Source organism: Crocodylus siamensis, chromosome 3 (genome assembly GCF_052110815.1).
Source record: "Crocodylus siamensis isolate JL-2025a chromosome 3, ASM5211081v1, whole genome shotgun sequence".
NCBI lineage: Eukaryota > Metazoa > Chordata > Crocodylia > Crocodylidae > Crocodylus > Crocodylus siamensis.
The window spans coordinates 62,077,119-62,100,835 of NC_143397.1; positions in this window are offsets into that span (position 1 = coordinate 62,077,119).

A 23,717-nucleotide genomic window follows, 5' to 3' on the forward strand; every position below is an offset into this window, starting at 1 on the left:
TTGAAATGCAGTTTCCCCCAAACCCCTGCACTTATCTCCTTTAAACTTGGCAGGCTTTGTGGCCTGAGCAGGGGCTACTACCCCTGCAGTTTTCATCTTGCTGTGCCTTAACACACACAGGGTCATCTATGTCACAAGTTTTGCCTGTCAGCAGCTTGAGGTGCAGTTCCCCCACAACCCCTGCACCTTTCAACTTGAAACTTGGCAGGCTTTGTAGGCTCACCAGGGGCTACCATTCCTGCAGTTTTCACCCCCCCCATGTTGTAATACATACACATGACATGAGTTTTGCTTTCAAGAATTTGGGGTGCAGCTCCCTCCAAACCCCTGCACCAATATTCTTGAAACTTGGCAGACTTTATGGCCTCAGCAGGGGCTACTATCCCTGGAGTTTTCACACCCCCGCCCCCCGTGTTGTAACACATACACATGACATGAGTTTTGCTTTCAGAAATTTGGGGTGCAGTCCCCCCCAAACTGCTGTATTGATCTTCTTGAAACTTGACAGGCTTCATGTTCTCAGCAGAGGCAACAACTTGTGTAAGTTTCATCCAAATCAGATGAGAAACAACAAAGTTATAGATATTTCATTGATTCCCCATTATACCCTATGGCCGGATCTCTGAGGCAGCTTTGAAGCTGCTTCAGCCAGATAGAAGCCGAAACCCAGTCCGGAGCTCTGAATCAGATCCCTGGTATCTGAAGTGGCTGGATCCAAAGCTGGATCGAATAGCTGCTTACTCACACAAGCCTACTATAGGGGTCCCTGGAGCTTCTGTCACACAGAAGGCATGTTTTTAATTATAATATCTATTTTTGAAGGCTATCAATCTAAAATTCACCATATTAATACATACTGTCTAACTCAAACCTAGTGATACAGTTGGTATAATAAAATATATCATCCTAAGAAATCTTTTGCTTCTTTCTTAATTTTTGAACCATCATGGCTACAATATCACTTGAACAGAAATAGAAGATTCTAAAATCTGCAATTTAAAATGGAAAATCCACAATCTAAAGCAAAAAAGGAAGCCAGGCTGCATAGCAACAACTTCTTAAACCTGTACAAGAAACAGAACATCATCCCACAGGGCTCACTATCTGTAGCCCTCTAAGTTAATACATACTGCTCCCTATATGCAACACAACTATGCAGGAGAACTTGGGAAAAACTGAGACTCTTCTGCCAACTGTTTATTTACTATGCTAGGCTGGCTTCTACATCTCAGCCTGAAGAAGAAGGTCTTGCTTTCAAAAGCTTGTCTAACTCTATCCCAACTATAGTCAGTCCAATAAAAGATGTCACTGTAAGAAATCCTTGCCTTTTGCATAATTACTGGACTATCACAACTACAACATTACTCTAATGCTACAACATATCCAGCAAAGCACTTAAACATGTGCTAAGCTTTAAGCATGTACATAGACTCCATGGCCAGATCCAAATGTGTAGGCATGTAGAGTTTGTGGCACCGCAACCATGAACAGCCATATGGTGTTAAAACATACATAGCATGGCTAATTAGCAGTACTAGGGCAAACTTTTCTATTGGGATTTCCCAGTAGCAAATAACTCCTCCCCCTCACCCCCCAAACAGCAGCACAAAACACACCAAAGTGCCATGTGCTGGGACAAACATGAAGATGGGAGAGCAGACAGCCCAGTACTGCCTGCTTTCCAGTCTCTGCGTGCTGTGAAGACCCTGTGCTGAGGCATGCTGCACCCCAGCCAGCTGCTCCCCAGCTGACTGGGGCTCAGTGTGCCTCAATATAGAGGAGCAGGAGCCAGCACCACTTCCCTTGGAAGTTGGTTCCAGCTCCTAGCTGCCCTAACTGTGAAGTTGTTCTTGTGGATGTCTAATCTAAACTTACTCTCCAATAATTTGTGTCCATTATTTCTTGTCATGCCAGGGGGCGCTAGGGGAAACAGTGTCTCCCCCAAAACCTTCTGGTCCCCCCTAGTGAGTTTATAGACAGTCACCAGGTCCCCCCTCAGCCTTCTCTTGTGAAGGCTGAACGGGTTTAGGTCCCACAGTCTCTCATTGTAGGGTCTGCCCTGTTGTCCCCAGATCATGCAGGTGGCCCTTCTCTGTACCCTCTCAATGTTGTCCACATTCCTCCTGAAATGGGGCGCACAGAACTGGATGCAGTACTCCAGCTGTGGCCTGACCAGCATTGCATAGAGGGGGAGGATCACCTCTCTGACTCTACTTGAGATGCACCTGTGGATGCATGACAAGGTGCGGTTAGCCCTGCCAACCGTGACCTCGCATTGTCGGCCCATGTTCATCTTGGAGTCAATAATAACTCCAAGATCCCTTTCTGCCTCCATGCTCTCAAGAAGGGAGTTTCCCATTCTATAAGTGTGCTGCTGGTTTCTACTGCCTAAGTGCAGCACCCTGAACTTGTCAGTATTGAAACACATCCTGTTTATGTTAGCCCACTCCTGTAACCTATCAAGATCTTGGGCTTGAGTTGACACAAAATGAAAGCTTTAAGCTCAAATTATCTTGCCTTTGTTAATTTTAGCATGGTTGTATTAGTCTGAGGTATCCAGCTAAATCATTTAGCCACTCAGTGAAATATTATCATAATATGATACTTTTTAACCTGACATTTTCCCCTGTAGTTGGAGAAACAAAAGTAGATTTCTTAAATTGCTTACAAGGGAAGGAGCACACATACTTAACCTCTTTTTGAATTCCTGATTTGCAAAGAAAAATTGTGACCATGGGCAACTAGTATCTCCTGATCCTGGGGGGGTGCCAGCAGCCAATCACAGACTGGGGGGTGGGGAGGAGTCAGTCCCCCAGTGGCCAATCGCCGCCTCTGGCAGAAGTGCCGGCAGTAAACCAGAAGTGCCAGCAGCAAACCCAGAAGTGCTGCCAACACTTCTCTCAGCACCCCCACATTCTCGGGCAGGGGGCACTGGCCATCGCCCCCCACCCTCTGGCCAGCAAAGGCCAATCTCAGGTGAGGCATATACCCCGCCCCCCCTCCCCATGCCACCCTGTGCGTTGCCTATGATTGTGATGCAAATAGTAAAAATATTGGATATCAACTCGTAATTTGTGATGTATAGGTCCAGAATTATCAAGCTTATTAAAAAGGCTGTTTACAGAGATAATCACAAGAAAGAAATATTGTAGACATAGAAGAGAAACCATGGTGATAAAAGAAATAACATGTACATAATCTGGTGCGTCTATGCTAAACCAGTGTAATTAAAGAAGTACTTAATGGATGTGTCTACATGTGTATTAGATCTGGGAGCAGTTTACTTATGAGTACTTGCAAGTACATGTTCCCAGGCACATTTCTACATGTGTAGGAAAACAAGAGCAGATTTGCTGCTAATGGCAGCAAACTGCTGCTGTTTCCTGGGGCCCAGATGCCACCAAGGAGGGCTCTAGGCTCCTCCTGGGTGCTAGCCCAGAGATTGGAAGACAGCATCGGGCCAGGACACAGCTGGCCAGGGCTGCCTGCTGCTGGCATAGGGACAACGTCCTCCTGCCCTGGCAGCAGAGAGCTCCCAACCCTGGCTCCCTTATCAGGGCAGGGGACTTGGAAAGAGCTTCAGGGGAGCAACAGGTCCCAGCCCCCTGCCCCCATCTGCCGGTGGGGCAGCTAGTAGCAAGCCCCTGGCTGGGGGATTCCCTGCCCAGCCAGGGGCTCACTGCTAGCTTCTCCATGAGTGGATTGGGTCAGGGGCTTGGATATGCCCCACCCCTGCAGCTCTTGCCAAGTCCCATGCCTTGATCACCCAGTTCTGGGTGCAAGGCATGGAACCTGCCCTGACTGGGAAAATTCCCAGCCCCACTCTGATACTCCTGGTTGGGGGCAGGAGAGCTTGTTCCCCACTCATCTCTGTGATCACAGAGCTGGGTGTGGAACAGGTTGGGGATCACAGAGCTGGGCAGGGAACAGGCTCCCCAGCCCCTGTTACCAGGGGGCTCCCAATGCCAGCTCTGTGACTGCGGGGCCAGCACTGGGAGATCCTTATCTCCCAGCATCAACTGCACAACCACAGGGTCAGGACTGAGAGACCCTTATCTCTCAGCACCAGCTACACAACCATGGGGCCAGTGCTGGGAGATCCTTATCACAATAGTGAAGCAGGGGCTGGGAGATAAGGATCTGGATCTCAGAATGGAGGGGCTTGGGTTGCCCCTCTTGCTGGGGCAGGGGGACATAGTCCCCACCTAGGCTCCAGTGGTGGAGCCTACCCCACTAGCAGGCAGCTTCCAGGGGCAGGGAGCAATCTCCTGGCCCCTGGTGGCAGATTTGCTCCTGGTCAGGCATCTACACAAATGCTACTGCACAGTTAGTAATAGCAAGTAAATTTGCTACTTGCATTTGCAGGTAGCAAATATACTCATGATTAGCAAGATTTACTGTGCAGTAAGCATGTGCACTTGTAGATGCACATACTCACTGCTCAGTAGGGCTGTGTGAAACAGCAGCAGGCATGGTAGCCCCTTCTCAGGGCATGAAGCCTGACAAGTTTCAAGGAGATAGCTGCAGAGGTTTCTGGAAACTGCACCTCAAACTATTCAAAGCAAAACTCATGACACTTGCTGGCAGCGGCAGCCCCCTGTCATCCGTTATGCGGATCTGGGGGCCTGCACCCCCAGGAGGACTGTGGAGCTGTTGGACTCCTCCCAGGGGTGCAAGCCCCGGGATCTGCATGCCAGATAACAGGAGGCTACTGCTGCCACCTGTGACCAGTGCTGAACACAGCCCATGCCCATCACCAGGAACATTGGTGTTGCTGCTGGCCCGAGGCAGCAGCCTCCTATCATCCAGCATGCAGATCTGGGGGTCTGCACCCCCAGGAGGGCTGTGAGGCTGTGCCAGACTCCTCCCAGGGGGCGTGGGTGGAGGACAGCAGGCTGCTGCTGCCAGCTGGGACCAGTGCTGAAGCCAAGTAAGCCCAGCTTCAAAACTCAAAACGTTTTGGAACTTTTGAAAGGTTTTGAGTGCAATTGTTTCATTTCAAAGATGTTTTGAAGGCTTTTATTTCATTTTTATTTTGCTGTTTCAAGCTCAAAATGTGTCAAAACATCTTTGAAATGAAACACCTGGCAAAATTTTGCACAGCCCTATTGCTCAGTAAATTATGCTACTTCACAGTAAACTGTCTTGTATAGATGCACCCAATGAAATATAGTGTTTAGGATGTATGACAAGGGCATATCCAGGCTCCACAGTTGTCCATAAGATCCCCAAAGCCACCAAAAAAGATTAAATTTTTCTAAAGCAGAGACGACTGGCAGTGGGAAAGGATTCTTATATCCCGTCAAGGATTATCTCTACCTGCTGCCAAAGAGCAACATCCATGAGTGCTTTCATGCCCTAAGGTAGAGGGAGAAGTAGGGGATAGATTAGTAACAGGTAAGGATGGGATTGATGGATCTGTGATGACACTGATCTGTCACTGATCATTCCCTCCTATGTAGGAGTCATAGATTGATGCTGCGCCATGAAATTCCTACAATTGGATTTGGCACTGTGTGAATGACCTGGTCCCAAGAAATTATAAAATTTGGTGCACATTATGGTGCATTTGATGGATGCTCAAAATAAATTTGTCCATTAGAGTCAAGTGAGTATTGTCTATATCATATCGCCCACAATTCTAATCATCTTCAAGAGCTCTCTGTAGTAACATAAGCCTGAAAAGAGGGTCATAATTCAGGAGTTGTAAAAGGGTTATTTTCAGGATGTCCTCCTGAAATCTTAATGCCTGAAATCTTGAAATCCTTATATGAGAATGTGCACTGTAGTTGGTAGAATACTATCACACATACATACAAGGTATATAACAGAAAATAAATACCCATGTCTTACCATGAAAACAACAGAGACTTGGAAATTTGGAAAACAAGTCACATGGTCTTGTGAGTGGTCACATTGTAAAATGGCACAGATTGGTTGTGTGTGTGTGTGTGTGTGTGTGTGTGTGTGTACGTGTGGGGGGGGGTGGGGAGAGAAAAGCAATAGGAGTGACTTTGAAAACAAAAAATAGAATTCCCCCTTCCCCCCCAAAAAGGAAATAAACTTTCTTAAAATTTAGTAAAGGGGCACAAGTATAGGCCTTAGTAAAGGGGTATGAGTGGAGGCCCCAGTGAGAGGGCAGGAAGCGCAGACATGTATAAGGAGGCCTGAGGCACAGTTTGTATTTTGGATCCTATCTGCAAGGCATGGGATGCAGTATGTGGAAGATCGGAGCCATGTATAATGCCCTTGGCATCAGGGCATAAAATGGGCAGCCTTCCACATTATTACATACTCTCTTTTACATCAAGTCATGGCAGGTGAGACAAGCCAGACTGCCCTAGACAGGTGGACAGGCTGACATCAGGACCGGCCTCATGCCCGATGCCACACTTCACTACAAAATTTGGATTCTTTCACTGTCATTCAGTATTGACTTTTTCATTACAAGGCTTTTAATTATACAGTAAAAGCCATGTTAACCACCACTTCATTAACCAGCATGCTCTATTAACCAGCATGCCGGTTAACGCTGGTCAATGTGGTAAAAGGGAAACTGGAAGTGGGACTTCTGGTTTTGATGAATCCCACAGCCTGGGGGAAAGCAGCCTGCGTGGGGTAAAGCAGCCTGCGCAGAGCCCCCTCTTCCTTTACCCCAGCACACTGACACCAGGGGTGGGGTGGCATGGTTAATCTGAGATGTGGAAGCTCCGGACACAGCGGGAGGGGCATCTTTGTCTGACCAGGCAAGCCTCCCAGATAACCAGCACATTTGGTTAGCCGACACCCCGCATTTCCCATGGGTGCTGGATAATGGAGCTTTTGCTGTATACAACTTCATATAGAATTAGGAAAATGGCACTGATTTCTAAAGCATAATCCAAAAAAAAATCTAAAGCAAAAATCAATTTTAAAGCTCATCATCCTTCAAATGATACAACTGATGTGTTCCACAGCACATTTAGGATTCAAGAGCATATTTCTTTCCATTTCCTCATTCAAAAATTGTCAGAACCACTATTTTCCTATTACTTTTAAAATAAGTCTTTCAAGATAGAAAGCAGCTTTTGCCTGCCAAAGACACCTTTGGGTTCTTTTAGGAAATAATTAAGAATTTTTTTCTGGGGAAGGCATCTTCATCAAATACTCCTCTAATGAACTGACTTCTTTTTACCCTGGAGGTCACCAGATACAGCTTCATTGTTTAAAGAGGTTATTTTGGGTCAAGTTATAAAGTAGAGAGGAAAAATACAAATTAATCCCTGACAAAAGAAGAATCAGAGAAGCAGTTAGAAGTGTGCCAGCCACGTGGTGAGCCAGGATTATTGCTTCCTTCACTTGTACGTGTTCTATTTTTGTTGCTCTATCTCTGTTACCCTTCAGTTTCACCCACTTGTTTTCTCATTTGCCATTTACATATAATCATGGCTGTGCACAGTTCAGGTCAATGCAAGTTTCACCATTGGTCTCAATGATTCTAGGTCCAGGCCCTAAGTTTTTAAACTGTTTAGAACAGGGCCTGTTACTTGCTGTCTTTGTACAGGCTTAAGCACAATTGGGCCTTGATGTAGCTATCTCAATATAAATATGTTGGTTGGGCAGAACTGTCAGCATGTATCATACCTGGAAGTACTGCCTCACAGACAATACAACACCACATGGGAGAGAGCTGGGGTGTCTTCTAAGTCTGAGATTCCCTTTGAAATCAAAAAATATATCTGAGTTGACAAGGGGCACGTATGATCATGCCCCTTTATTTAGCTTATCAGAAACAACGGGATTTTAAGCAATGCACAAAGAAATCCAAATATCTGTGTCACCTTCACCCCCACAACTCACAGACCTCCTGCCTTATCCCCTCCTGGCTTCCCTGCCATATTCCTTTACAGCATTCCTTTACTGGGAAAGGGCTCTTATGTCCCTGCTTCTATGGCAGATACTGGTAGTGTTGCTTCAAGACCCAAATACACCTTTCAGCTTCACTACTGCTCCATAGAGATGGAAAAATGTTGCTCTTTTGAAGCCAGGTTACAGGTTATTCACATAACAGTATTTCTTATATGAACAAATACATTCAAATACAGAGTGACAAACAGAAGAAAAAAATAAAATGGTTTGCATAGCATGCCTTATCAATCTGTTGGTGTTGTGATAAGCTGTAACATGGTGAAGTTAGCTTAACATTTCCCCGTGAGCATTTTATCAGGAGACTCTGATCAGGAAACCAGGAGAAGAAATGAAACAGGATAAATCTCATGCAGGGCCCATTAATCACATCCCAAATACTGCCTTTCTCCAGCTCTTAGCACTTCAAATGTCTTCCTGAGCTCCACAGAATCCCCACACCAATCAGAATGATTATTGTTGGATTTGCATAGCCATTTTTCATTGCTCTAGGAATTAGTTTGTACCCTTCTGCTGCAGATATCCAGTTTCTGTCTCTACTGTTCCAGAGGTTGTATCATAATCTGCATAATAAAAACCTGGCAGTTTTCATGCAAGAAACCTTTGCAGTTAGATTGAAATTCACTATGCATTCAGAAAGGAGTCCAAATTCCATTCCTGAATTACAACTTTGCAGCTCCAAGCCAACTCCAGTAAATATATTAGGTCAAGTTAAAACTTGAATGCATGTATTCCGAATTTTTCCCTGAGTGTCAAAGATATGAACTATTTCTTCCTTAAATCAATATAGAAACTGTGGCCATGAATTAAAATCCATGCGTCAGATACCACATGATACACCCAACCATCTATTATCTGTAAGTAAAAATAATGCTTAAATCAATACTATAAGTAAAAATAATGCTTAAATCAATAGCAATGTCATTACATAAGCTTAACAAATGATAGATGCTACAATATGAGGTATGACAAAAGATTTAGCAAGTCACCTATCACACAGAGAGCTCTGTTCACAGGAGAATCAGGGTGTGTGTGTGTATATATATCAAGTAAGGATAAAGCCCTAAAGTAAGATAACAACATCTTATAAATAAGTATTGGGCAGCCACATGACACAAACACCAAAGCTAGCAAATGAATTATCTTAACTGCCTGTAAACTAATGATGAAGATCTAAAAAGAGCTATTCTATTATGGGCTATTCTTAAAAGGACAGATTAAGCTATATATGAGATTAGATTCAGTGGTCATAGTATGATCCAGTGATGAACAAAAATTACCAAAAAACACCCTGAACATGTTAAACCCTGACTACTATTTTTGTTAAAAGTTTTATTTACACATATAAGAAAGAATCACAGTAGAATATAGAAGCTTGTGTTTGAAATGAAAAATTAGATTGTTCTTCTTTCATTTTTTGTTTGAATGCTGAAGTAAAATAATAATTGCTACAATATACAACACAGCACCAGAGTCCTATAAATATTGTGTAATGATAACGCTTCTCAAAAGAAGGCATTTTCTCATCACTGGTGCAATTCAAGGATCATCAATAGCTTGCTATGGACAAATTCAGATTTATTGGTTTTGTGTTGGCATGTGGGTATCCATATTCACAACACACTGTTTTCTCTGCCTGAGTGCTGTAGTCTCTGACCAGGCTGATTTTAAAAATACAAGGACCTTGCTCCCTGTACTGAAATGGATCCATTCTTTTCTGGGATTCAGAGGTGTCACTTATTTCTCTGCAGTTCTGTCCATCTCAGTCAAGTACTCCACAATCACACAGTTCACTTTTCATGACATAACACTGCTTGAAGCTATTATAGTCCATTACGGATAGGTATAGTATCATTTTCATGAAGCAGTAACAGCTCCAAGCACCCACTGAGTTTTAGGGCTGTGTGAAGCTTTGAGTACCCAAGGTCCCTCCATGGCTGATCATCAGGGGTCAACTACTTGGGGGGTCAAATACTTTCAGTCCACTTCCAGGTTTGCTGCCAAACATGTCCCGTCCCCCTCCCCCCCCCCCCCGCGCTCCTGTGGGATGTACTTCTGGTCCACTTCTGGGTCCACCACTGAGTGCATGGGGGGCCCCCACACACATTCCTGTGGAACGCTCCATCTATCCCACCATCTCAGCGTTCACGGGCCATGCCTGGTACCTTGACATTCAAAAAGATTAATGAGTCTCCTGATTCGATTCGGATTCAGAGATTCAGCCACCAAATCGGGTGAAATCTCCTCTGAATTGAATCAGCAACTGAAGCTTCATATAGCTCTACTCATTGTTATTGTGCAATAGCGTCACATCACGCTTCAGTAACGAGCTACTGCGCACTCAGCATCTTGTGTAGATGTGGCTGCAAAGTCTTACATGATCAATGGTAGCCCTGACATTCATGGTCCACATTTCATCTGTAATTAGACAGTCCACCTCCCTCAGTAAGAATGACATATACATAAATTTAACTTGGGACTTTTTTCCACGACACTAGTGTCAAATATTCTAGAGAATGTGTCTTCCAAATACCAGTTGCTCCCAGGTTTATAGTCAATTTGAAAACTATGTTTTTAGCAGACAAAATAATATTTGCATTCTAAGGGGTGGAAAGGTATGTACCAGGCTCTTTCTGGAAATAGTAAATAGTAGTTTATGGTCAAGTTCAAGTAGCACTGGCCTTCCATAAATAAAAACATAAAACTTTTTATGCCTGTATTAGAGACAAAGCCTTTTGCTATGTTTGGTTGTTCTTACATTTGTTTTTTGTTAGTGTTCATAATATATGTCATGGATCTACAGTTCTGACCATTCTATAACAACAGCACTTGCAAATGTCTATGCACAATGTACTTTGGCACTTACTGTAATAGAACCTCAAGACTGGGATCTTTTTAACAAGCTCCTTTAGTTCTTAAACTACTAAGACTGCTGTTCTGTGTCTGTTGGTTGCTCACTGGGGTACAGAGATTAGGCACACACTTCCCTTCATAGTTTACCATTCCAGATAATTTTGGAATTCCTTCCTTGTCTACTGGAGTAGGTACTGCAATGATGGCCCCAACCTTATTATGGATGGTCTGTACCCTTTATTGCATTCCTATTACATATTTGTTTTTTTGCTTGGTCCATTCCAAAATTGCTTGGACCCTCAGATTATCCCTCTCTACTATTTTCTTCTAGATTTACTGCATTTACACCTAAAATGCTGAATACAACTCAAATGACAGCTTGTGACAACAGTACCTCCTAAAGGGCATTGTAGATGTGCATAAACATTAGCTGTTTTTAAGGACCAACTATACCCCTGATGACCAGGAATCCTGATTTTTCTGATTTAAAAAGATCACCAATTCTCAGATTTAAAAAAGTAACCCAAAATACACATTTTCCATGATTAAAATGAAACACCTATATATATGTATATATAAATTAGTGGCATTTCACATTAATCAGAGAAAATGTGGATTTGGGTTTACTTTTTTAATCTGAAAATTGTTGTGGTTTTTTTTTTATCAGAGACACGTCCCTCATGGAAAAATATTTGGCATCAGGATGATTTGGCATGACACTGCCAAATTTTTCTCCTTGTTGATAGGGGACAAAGTTTCCTTTTAACATAATTATTTCTCTTAGATCTGTGTACACGTGGAAGAGGCTGATGGCTTTTTCAGAATTGCCAATCTCTTGGTTCTTCTGCTTAGTCTTTGATTTCCAGATCAGTGAACTTATTAGACTTACCTTTAGCTTCTGCCTCAGGAACAATTCCTATGAGCTTAACTAATGGCACAATCGGGGTCTTTGAGAGTTTTCCTATCCTTTGAAAGATGGCCTCAGACTCTCTATGATTTGTTTTCATTCCCTGTTTCTCCAATAGGTACACCCTCCTAATGAGAACAAATGCTTGACGAATTTTTACCTCAACAACCTGTGTTTATTTCCTTCCTGATGGTGTTCCTGGTTTTTATTGGCTCTAACTTTAAGCCCCACTTACCTTTCTGCTGTAAGTCTCTTTTCGTTAAATTTTTGGATGCTGTATCACTGTGACTCTCAACCTTCATAGATTCAAGGCACCCCTCATTAAACTCAAGACACTCCTTGTTAGAATCAACTCTTCTGTGGCAAAGAACTCAAAGACCAAAATGGGTCAGAAATGTATTTGGCGCCATGGATTCCTTTTTGAAAGGGTTTATCTTATGAAACATGTGTAGCTAGTTACACACCTAACAACGCTAACATCATGCGTCACCCTTAAAATGATCTTGTGACACCCCTGGCTGCTGCAGTACACTGGTTAAAAATTGCAAGATTGGTTTTTCAGTTTTACATCAGGCACGTGTCTACGGTTTCACATCCTCTTTGTACTCTCTGTTTAAAAATATCTCTCTCATATGTTTCACTTTTATGTGGAGTGCATAGCTTCCCAAATGTCTGTAATATAGTTTTACAGTTCTTTTCTACCTGAGTTAAGTGAAAACTGTCAAAAGCTTCAGGTGCTTCAGAACCAGCTATTGTTAGAAATAAAGCTGCCTTCTGAATGTCCTTCTCACTGGATCCATTTGTTTCAGGCACAGCAAGAAGCACTGTTTAAAGCTCTTCCAGTTTTCCTTCACATTTCCAGGGAGTTTCAACTCAGGTGGGGCTGTTCACTGTTGCATTCTGCCACTCAGGGCATATTCGTATTTCATTTTACTTCAGTTACTAAGTGTTATACAGTGACCATTCAGGGTATGTCTACACAATGCAACATTGCCAGGGAGAGACATGCAAGCTATTTCTGACCAAGTTAGCAGTGTACCAGATACTGAATAGTCACATTAGTAAAGTATTGTAGTACACCCAAGGTAATATCCCCCGTTCTTCTCAACAAAGCTAGTTAGCCCTGGTGAAGTAACCTACTAACATGGCTACATTGTTTCCATTCACATATAACCTTGCTCAGACATCTCTGCATGGCATTATATCATGCCACAAAGACATAAATACAGAGTCAAAACATCTCACAGAAGTATCCTTCATTTACTATCTAATGGATCAGCATTCCTAACATAGGTCTCTGCACAGTATAACATATTCCAGCATGTAAAATGTATAATTCCTTACAGAAACTATTGTAGCCCTGAGGCAGAAACAGAGACTATGGAGAGATTTTTCACAAGCTTCAGCTAATGGGTGAAGTAGAGACCCTTCTCCTGAAACCAATCCTCTTTCAGACTTGACAGAAAGACCAGTATTTGGACACTAGCAGAGATCGAAACAAGGAAATTTATATCTCAAGTCACATGCCTAATTAAGCTTTCAGGCACATAGATGCTAACATACATAGATATAAACATAAAATATCCTTGTCATTTTTTAAATGAAGATTTTGTAGCAATAGCATTATCATAGCTCCTAGGAGCCTTAGCTAGATGCCAGGACACAATTGTGCCAGCAATTAGAGAAAAAAGGAAAAAAATACAGTCCATACCCTAAAATCTTCCAATCTAAGATTAAGACAACAGGCAGAAGAGAAGAAGACTGACAAGAGAGTACAAGGAAACTATGAGGCAATACTGGCTATTAGAGCTGTGCGAAGCTTCAGGTGGTGATTTAATTTGGAGGAGATTGGGCACAATTCGGTGGCTGAATCTCTGAATCTGAACTGAATCTGGAGACCAATTTAAAGGTTCAAATCTATTCAAAGCTCTCTGAATCTTCGGAGCTGTGAGTCAGGGGTTTCTTCAGGGTTTTTTTTTCTTAAAGGGCCGGAGCTGGTCTGTGCAGGGTGGGGGTGGGGGTGGGGGTTGGGGGCTAGTGCAGAGCCCCCATGCAGCGAGGGGCAGTGGGGAGCAACTGGGATCACCGCCCACCCAGCAGCACCCACTGAGCCAGGGCTTTTTTCCCCCAAGTGCTAGAAGCTGGGGCAGGGTGGCCATTGCTGGGCTGGGAGAGGAATGGGGGATGGGCCTGGCCTGGCTGATTCGGAGATTCGGCTGCTGCCAAATCTCCAAATCAGATTCGGCTGAATTGAATTAGAACAGTGATTCAAATCACTGAACTGAATCGCTGTCCCGAAATTGGCCAAATCTGAATACGAAGCAAATACTAGCCACTTTGCATAGGCCTACTGGCTATCATGACAGGCAAAGGACTTAGTATACAAGCAGCCTAACCGTTTTGCAAGTTTTTAATGGCATTGGGGCAAAGGTAGTTCTGAAGTAAGGATATGAAGAAAAATCATACATGTCCCTGCAGATGTTTCTGGAAAACTCCTTCCAGCAGTGAGGGGTAGCATGAGAAAAAGTACAAAGGTGTTTGAAAATTTAGCCAGTGGTTGATGGAGCCTGGCATCATGGGACAATCATGAATAGAAACAAAAGAGAGAGAGCAGTGAGACTGGGAAGCGTCCTTTGGAAATGAAGACAAGTATTTGTATTAATCATTGCACAGTAATCACCCTAATTCCTATCCAAATTCCTTCCTTTTTCTGCCCTTCCCTGCACTAAAAGATTTGAACAGCTCCCCTCATATGTATTTGAACAGGGGGCTTTGTGATCAAGAAGCAAAGTAGTTACAAAAGCACAAAAAAAAATATTACATGAATTGCTATGAAACATTTTCATCAAAAATGTGAAAATATGTTTCACCTGGTGAGACATTGATTCCAGTCTATCAAAAGGAGCTCCAAAATATTTTCTCACCTTTTGTCCATATGGTCTGCTACAAGGGTAAAAGTATCTTCCATTCTGCCACCATGTCCCACTGCAGATTTTGAAACTGTTCAGACCACTGGAATTTAGATGGGCACATTTTTGTCAGAGTCGTGTGCTTGTGTTCTTCTGTTTGAAAATGTCAGTAGACAATCTGCATTAATCTGTTAGTAGGTCAGAGATTTATATATAGTATGGGCCTATTCTGCTAGCTGTGGGACCCTCACTTCTCTTTCACTTTAATGTATCTATTCATATTTCTCTTCTTTAGCATTAGGACCTGAATATTATGGTTGTGCAATATTTCACCAGGTGTTTCATTTCAACGCTGTTTCAACTCATTTCGAGCTCGAAACTGTGAAACCGAAATGAAATAAAAGCCTTCTAAATGAAATGAGGGCACTCAAAATATTTTGAAAGTATTGAAATGTTTTGAGTTTTGAAGCTGGGCTTGCTTGCAAGGAAATAGAAACTAAGGAGAGGGAGGGAGGTGAGGGAGGAAAGACTGCTCTGATACTGACGTGTAGTTGGCCAGTGATTGTCAGACTTCCCTGAGGATCCCAGTGCTCTGAGGAAGGGGCAGAAAAACACATTAAAAAGCAGCATTGTTTGAACTGAGCTTTCTGCCTTGGGGTCAGTGATTGAGCTGTGTCTTCCAGAAGCTCAGCAGCGTCAGAGAAAGGCTATCATTTCCTATTTGCTAGCCTGTTCCTAGCAAGTAGGATTCAATACCTTTTGCTTTCTATACCCTTTTATTTTATTAGTAAATTCATTCATTCCTTTCAATTTATTCCTCCCCCAAAATCCTCTTTTTGTTTTTGTTAGTCTATCTTGATTCTTTTCCCCCAGAAAAAAATCTATGCTTTTTCTCACAGTGTGCATTCCATTCACTGTGCAGGGAAGCTTACTATATATTACATATAATACAGAATTTATTCAGGAACACATACTACATACATTTATATATTTTATTTATTATATAAATACAGAAAGACATACATTCATACATTACATTAATACAGATGCATACAGTTATCTACATATATTACATAAATCAGATTATATTACAGAACACACAGATTTTCCAGCACACCAAGGCAAACACACCATGAAGCGTGCTGGGAAGGCACCTGGCAAGCCTTTGGGGAGAGGCAGAAGAGGGGTAGAGGGAGAGCTGTAAGTTCCCCCCACTCCTCCAAACTGAGATGCAGCTTCTTTCCTACAACAAGCAGGCATGAGGTTTCCAATTCTACAGGCACCACGGAGGGGGAAGCAGTGCCACTGCTTGTGCCTGAGTCTGCATCTCCGCCAAGAGCACCAGCCATAACCCACCCCCCACCACCACTATGACAACAAGCAGCACCACCATGACAGTCTCCTCCTCCCCCATTACACTTCCCATGCTGAGTCCTCCGGTGCCAGAGGAAGAGCTGGATCTGGATCTGAGTGCCATAGCAAGGGATATTCTGGGAAAGGAGGGGGAATAATCTGAGTTTGTGCTCCACAGGCCACAAATTTACCCTAGAGCCAGGTCTCCTGCCCGAGAAGGCACTTCAGAGGACACTGAGGTAGAAATTGTGAAGGCAAGTGGCTCAGCTGAGTTGGCTTCTCCTGTTGCTGTGCCTCTGCCTGCTAAGGAGAGGGAAAAGGCAGCATCCTCACATGCACTTGCACCCCAGAAGTGAGTGGGTAGTGTGGTCTGGGATCATTTTGAGCTGGCAGATAATCTCACATATGCTATCTGCCTGGACTGCCAAGCCAAAACCAGCTGGGACAAGGGAACAAAACATATGAGCACCACTGAGATGCTGATGCATCTCCACAGGAACCACCCCTTTGCCCTTGCTCCTACTCAGCCTGGCACCAGTGGGAGTGTGCCCAAAAAGAAGTCCCCCTTTCACTCCAAAGCCATCATCCCCCTCAAGCAGAGTCAGGCCACCTTGGAACAGTGGGGGAAAGGCAGACAGAAAAGGGGGCTTGTTGCAAAGGTGAGCAAGATCACACAGACCATTGGCGAGATGCTTGCTGTGGATGGCCAGCCCTTCTCCTTAGTTGAGTGGCCAGGGTTCAGATGGCTCATGGCACTCATGGTCCCATCATACCAAGTGCCTGCATGCACCACCTTCAATAGGACGGTGGTGCCCTCCTGTATGAGTCATGCAGGGAGTACTTGAGGGAGGAGCTACACAAGGCAGGTCCGCAGGTGGCCTTATGCTTCACCTTGGACAACTGGAGCAGCTGGGGTGGAGACCATTCATACCTCTCTGGTGTGACCAATCTACTCATCGATTGGCTCTCCTTTAAGCTGAGGTGATGAATGAGTCCCACACAGCAACAAAGATCATGGGGGCCATGAACCACTTGGTGCAGGGGTGGCTCTTTGAGTAGGGCGACCTCAGGCTCAGGTTCATGGCCACAATGGGGTCAGTATGGTCAAGGTGGTCCATGATGCCAACTTTGTTGGCATCCACTGTGTGGCACCCAATTTGCATCTCATTGTCAGGGATGCCTTGGTGGAGGACAGGGCTGCCGGTGACAGTGCCAGCACCACCAGGAAGTTCATTTCCAAATGCAGAAAGGTGGCATGCTACTTCCACCAGAGCATAAGTGGGGCAAGATGCTGCAGGACAAACAGCCAGAGCTGAACATCTCACAGCACAAAATCACGCAGGATGTGGAGACTCAGTAGAACTCCACATACCTGGTGCTTGAGAGGCTGGAGGAGCAAAATATGGCCATTCATGAGATGGTCTTGCTCGAGGAGATTAGGATCAGCGGCTCTCCTAACAAAGCTCAGTGCAATACCATCTCCCAGATCTTGGTGGTCCTCAAGCCCTTCCTCGAGGCCACCGAGAGCCTTAACACTGGCAATGCCCTCCTTAGCCAGGTGATCCTGTAGTGAGGGAACATCAGAGCCAAATGGAGAAGTTCCAGGGGATCAATGTTCCTGGCTGAGGCAAGCTGCTGTCACCAGCCAACGTTGCTGGTGAGGCAACTGCGGAGGGCATCAGGAAATGGCTTGATCCCTTGCGGTCCAGTACAGTCCATGTGCTGGCCACCATGTGTGACCCGAGTGTAGCAAAACCCCCAGCTTCTTTTTTTTTAATTATTTATTGCATTCCTTCCCCTTCCCCAACCATTTATGACTTTTTCTCTCCCTCTCTATTCCCTACAGATAAGTGTAAGTGAGCTCAAACTTAGGATAAGCTTTAAACATTTTTATTTTCGTAGTAAGTTTCTGGTTTTGGATATCCACTTATTTATATTGTATAATTATTAGGTTTGTATTAATTTTTACTGTTGTATATTGTATTATTATCATTTTTGTATTGATTTTTATTGTTTCATATAGATATTGTATGGGTTAGGCCTGTGTTTGTAAGTGAACCAAAGTCATGTCAAGTTTCCATTTTATATGTCAAGCCTCCATCTTCTGTACTCTGCCTGGGCATCCCATGTTGCAACAATATGATTCATTGTACCCCTCCCATGTAAATTGGTTCCCCGATGAATGAGAATGATTGGGCATGATTGAAATACAATGGTAGCAGGCCTCTACTGAATGGCCTGTAATGACTGGGCCATTGATTCATCTAGGAACCATGGACCTTACCCAGGAACAGAGACAAGACCAGCATTTGAAAGACAAAAGACCTTGCAAAACCAGCAACTCTCACCATTACAGACACCTGAAATGGCACATCCCTGCATGGAGCACACATGCTCAGTACGCCAGGGGCTGACCCTTGCCTGGGCATGCCTCCTGTCACTAGGGTCACACAAGGTCTGCCCCTATAAAAAAAGGGGCAGTGAAGACAGACCCAGTGGGAACACCCTCTCCATCTGGACCAGCACCATGCCACACCACCTATCCACCCAGAGGTCCTGCCAGCAACCCCCCTCTGGACAACGTTGACTGGACAAGGACCCCTTTCCAGCCTGGATAGGTGGATATTACCAGCATACCTGCTCCTACAATTTGGACTCTCTCTTTGTCTTTCTGTCTCTCTCTCTCCTCCTGGACTTCAATGGACTTCAGCCCCTGCACCAGGCCTCTCTAACCCCTGCTGCCAGTGTGTGTGTGCACGTGCGCACGAGCGTAGGTAAAAGGGAACCAATTTGGCATTGTGTTACCATCTCCCCTGTTCAATAAAACCACTGTCATTTGCACCCCTGAGTTGGGTCATGTTTTACTGAATCCCAGTCCCTTCCCTATCTTAAATTCCAGCCTCATTCTCTCTCTCTCTTTCAACTCCAGTTCGCACCCTTTCTGCTAGTTTGACAATCTCCTCCCAATTCCATCTCCCCTTTTCTGCCACCTCTCAGCCTCTCCTTGCTTTCCTGCTGTTCCTGTTGCTTTTCCTGTGATTTTCTGCTGCCCATCTCTCTCTTTGCAGCCTTCCCCACCCTCCCACCTTCTGTAATCTCTCCCCACCCCTGCAGCTTCCCAGCTCCTATTAGCTGTCCTGCAGTTCTCTCCAGCTTCCAGCAGCTACTGCCACTCTCTGCAACTTCTCTAGCTGCCCCAGAGCCATCCTCTGGCTCCCCATACCCAGAGCCCCTCTTCAACACCCACACTTTCCCTTAGTCCCATTTTTTCCCCTCCCCATCTACCTTTTCAGCTCCCCTGTTCTGCAGGTTTGGGGCATTGTCTTTTAATCAATTAAGATCTTTTAACCTGAAGATACCCCTGAGCCTCAGTTCTTCAGCCCAGGCCCCTGTAGTCTACCAGTTCTAATCCCAGCCTTGGTAACTTTAACTCCCTACACTTCTACTTTCTTACCTTAACCTTTCCTCAGGTATCCCAAGTACACCAAGCACATACATACATACATATCACAATACCCAACTTAGGAACTCACTTGTGTGTATGTGTAGGTGGGTGGTATGTGTGTAAATTAGTGAATACATATATATACATATAGAGATATCCTTGTGTGTGTGTGTGGTATATGAATTAGTAATCCGCATATGTGTATTGAATGTGCAGGTGTTGGTAACTGGTAACTGATTCTGTCTAAATTTGGTGTGTGTAGCATGTATGGGCTTAAATTGGTGATAGGTGTGAATGAACCTAAACTAGTTAGTTTGAACATGCGTGTATCTGAGTTGTTAGTGTGAATGGTGTGTGTGTGGCATTGTGTGTATGATATATGAATTAGTGATCTGTGTTTAACTTCTGGGGTGTATAGTGTATGTGCTTGGATTGGTAATATGTATGCATGTGCCTAGGCTGGTTTGGATGTGTGTATGTGCCTGAGCTTGTAGTGTGACTGTGTATGCCTAGTAGGGGTATATGCACCTAGTGAGTATATGTGTGCTTAATTGATTTTTATGTGTCCATGTGCAATTGCACACCACCCCCTCCTGTCTAACAGTGCAATATTGAGATCCTGAGCATTGGCCTGACCCCTCAGGGCAACATGAGGGTGAGGGGGAGTGTCAGCATATGCGGCAGCAAAACACTGGATCAGCGGACGGAAGTGCTGGTGAAGAGAGTCAAGAAGGCAGAGCAGCAGAGGCAGGGGAACATGGAAGAGGGAAATCCATTGTCCTGTGCCAGCACACCATCCACCAGCCAGTCTTCTCTTCCACCGCAGGCACTGTCAATGTGGACTAAGGGCATGGTTTCCATGGTAGGGCCCAGAGGTACCAAACCCCACCATCAGGTGTTACCTGTCAGCTCCATGTTCTTGGGGAACCCTGACACAGGACACAGACTGTCTGACTCACAAAGAATCGCCCTCCCCCCCCACCTAAACAGAAGCTGATTAAGATGCAGTGAGAGACACACCTAAAACCCTCCAGATAAGGGTGACAAAAGTGAAACAACTGCCCTAGGTCTCATTTGCATCTGAGATGGGAACAGATGACCATTCATTTACATGAGAGATGGAGAACAGAAAACCTGAAGCAGAGACTGCAGTGAATTCTGGGATCAGCGAAGCAGGGGAACACTACATGATGGGGAATGTGTTCCAAATGCTAATCAACCCTCACACCCAGCTCAGCATTTCTCAGACCAGTTCTAACCTGGCTTTACAAAGGACTCTTCCTCCCCCCCCACACACACACCTCTAAGCAAAAGTAAGTTTATTAGGCATCTCGGGCCGTACATTCCCCAGTCCCACTATGGGAGGCCTATGTAAACTTAATTGGCTAAAACTCTGTTGCCCGGTTAGGGAATGCTGAGGCAATAGACTGAGTCAGAGGGGGTATGGATAACATTTGAACAATGGTACAGGGTTCATCATAGCGTCCAGCCCATTGGAGCCCTGTCCACAAGTGTTGTCATACTTTTCCCGAGACGACTGGTGGAAGTCCTCTCCACAACAGGTCATGAACACTCCAATAATTGCCTTAAGTCTCTTAAAAGACTATAGTAAGATCTGGAAAAGTCATGCTAAGCTGAGGCTTGTTCACAGCAAGTAAAAATCCAAAACCCTGATGCTGCAATCTATTGTTTCTGAAGACACCAAGAGATATTCCATCAAGTATATAATGTCAAGCTGGCTCCCAAGTAGGTGTTTCCTGAGTATCAATCAAGTTCTTGAGGTGGTCCACCCAGATAACTCCTTGTCAATAGAGAGGACAATTTGATTTACACTACTGAGAATGCTTGAAAGAAGCTGAACTGGGGGTATAAAAATCTGTAAAAGAAGCAGCAGTGTGTGTGCTGATACCACCCGCTTTCTTCTGGAGAGGCTGAAGGAGGCAGATCATCTCTCTTCAAGGATCGTGCTGAGAACATTGCCCTGTTAGCTTTGCAACCTGAGTGCCTTGGACTGGTGAGATCCCAGCTCTCTCTCTTTTCTCTTCTCTCTCTCTACGCATAGATTTCTGAACTTGAACTGTATTAGTTACGCTTGAGCTAAGTTTCCCCAAATACTTAGTGAAACCAGGGTATACTGTGACTGTTTGTGTTTGTTTTTCCTTTGCATGTCTATTACTACTAGATGTTATATAAACATCTTAGATCAATATATATTTCATCTACTTAACAATAAATAACTTTTATAGTCAAACTGGTGGTAATTGGGTATATTTTGCCTTCTTTACTTCTCTTTCCCTGCTTGCTCTGCCGCAACGCTCCTTTTACCTAAGCTAAAGATCCCTGTGAAGCCCAGAAATACTGTGGGGTCTGCTCATCAAGAGGCTAAAAGATTGGGATGTGCTGAGTTTGAAACACATAAGGGGATCAGCTTGTACAGGCTGGTTGACCCAGTTTGGCTCAGACGTGCCCTAATGAACTGAATACTGGCCCATGAAGGTGTCATCTGGACACCCAGCCGAATTCAGAGGTATTCTGTTTAGCTGTGTGCTTGTGTCTGACTGTAGTTTATTGTTCCTCTGATGAACTGATTCTTGGCATATGAGGGTGTCAGCCTGTCCATGCTGATCAACCCGGCCAGGTCAGGCGTGTCACGTTAATCTGTGTGTGTTTGTGTGTATGACTGAACCCAGCCCCACTGAACTGAGTCCTGCAAGATAGCTCCATTGCGGGTGAGGGCTTGCAGAAGGGAGAGATACAGCTCTGTATAGAAACACAAGTAACACAAGCAGCACATAGATAGAATTACCAAGACCCTAGCCCTAATAAATGAGCACACCCCAAAGTAGCAGGCAAATCTGGTAACACAGGCAGGTAGCGCTCAGGCCTTGGTGGCTGCCTATCTTGCCGAGGAGGTGGAACCACTGCTTGTCCTACTGTGCAAGGTGCAGCCAGATGTGACTGGATCTGGCCACAGTTGCCTGGGAACAGGTTCTGTCCACCAGCCAGTGTTCCAAGTGAGATGGTGTTCAGCATTGCTAGGGATGTAGTGACACCCCACCACAACTCTTTGGATCCTGGTTTCATGGAGCAGCTGGTGTTCCTCAAAGTGAATCTCCTGCTGCTGGGGTTCCCCAAGCTCCAGGTGCAGACAGAGTGAATGCCACCCTCTTCACTCCGTACGCACCTATTTCCTTTTGGTTTCTGGTTGATGAACTGCACTTCATCAACCTCTTAGGTACAGAAACTCTTGGACTCAATATAGACATTGGAATTCTGACACTACAACCTGCTGGACATCTTACTCCCCAAGTACCTCTCCACTTTTACCTGCACTACTACATTCCCTTCCTTCCCCACCCCAGCCTGTCCCTCACCCCCTGATGCCTTGATTTCCATTTTCACTGACTGGCTTTCTTTCCTGCATTGCATTTCAGCCTCTGGTTTCTTTACTGTTCCTTCCATCCAGGATGGCCACCTATAAGTTTATCAGGGGTGACCACCAGTATCTGGGGGAACGTTTGTTCACCAGAGCTCCCCAAGGGATGACGAGGTCGAAGGGTCATAAACTACTACAAGACCGTTTCAGGCTGGACATAAGGAAGAATTTCTTTACTGTCCAAGTCCCCAAGGTCTGAAACAGCCTGCCATCGGAGGTGGTTCAAGCACCTACATTGAACACCTTCAAGAGCAAATTGGATGCTTATCTTGCTGGGATCCTATGACCCCAGCTGACTTCCTGCCCTTTGGGCAGAGAACTGGACTCAATGATCTTCCGAGGTCCCTTCCAGCCCTAATGTCTATGAAAACTATGAAATCTATGAAACAGCACACACACCAACTTCAGGTGCTTCCTCAGCCTGATGAAGAGTTTTTTGATCTGAAAGCTTGCTAAGATATATTTTTTCAACTATTCAGTTAGGCTACTAAAAGATATCAAATTGATCCAAAGAACCATGTCTGCCCGTGCCATGTCCTTAGACCAATATGACTACAACCTACACCCCTAGCTCCTGTCCCCGGTCAGCTGACTGGAAGGACACAGGGCCCTGGGCACATCTAAGCCCCAGGCCTGGGGCTGGTGGGGAGAATTCTCTGACAACTGCTGGAGAAGAAGATCCTGCAGGAAAGGAAAGAAAGGCTGTAGTCTGTGACAGTTTGGCTGCCTAAGATGCTGCTAATGCTATTGTGCTGCTTAATAAGTTATTACTTGTTGTCATTTAAAGTGGTGGACCAGGCTAAGGCTGTAGGGGAAGAGGAGACCTCATTGGGGCATATGACCATATCGTATAGACCCCAGTGAGGGCGTGCCTTAACACACACACAAAGTCACACATCATGAGTTTTG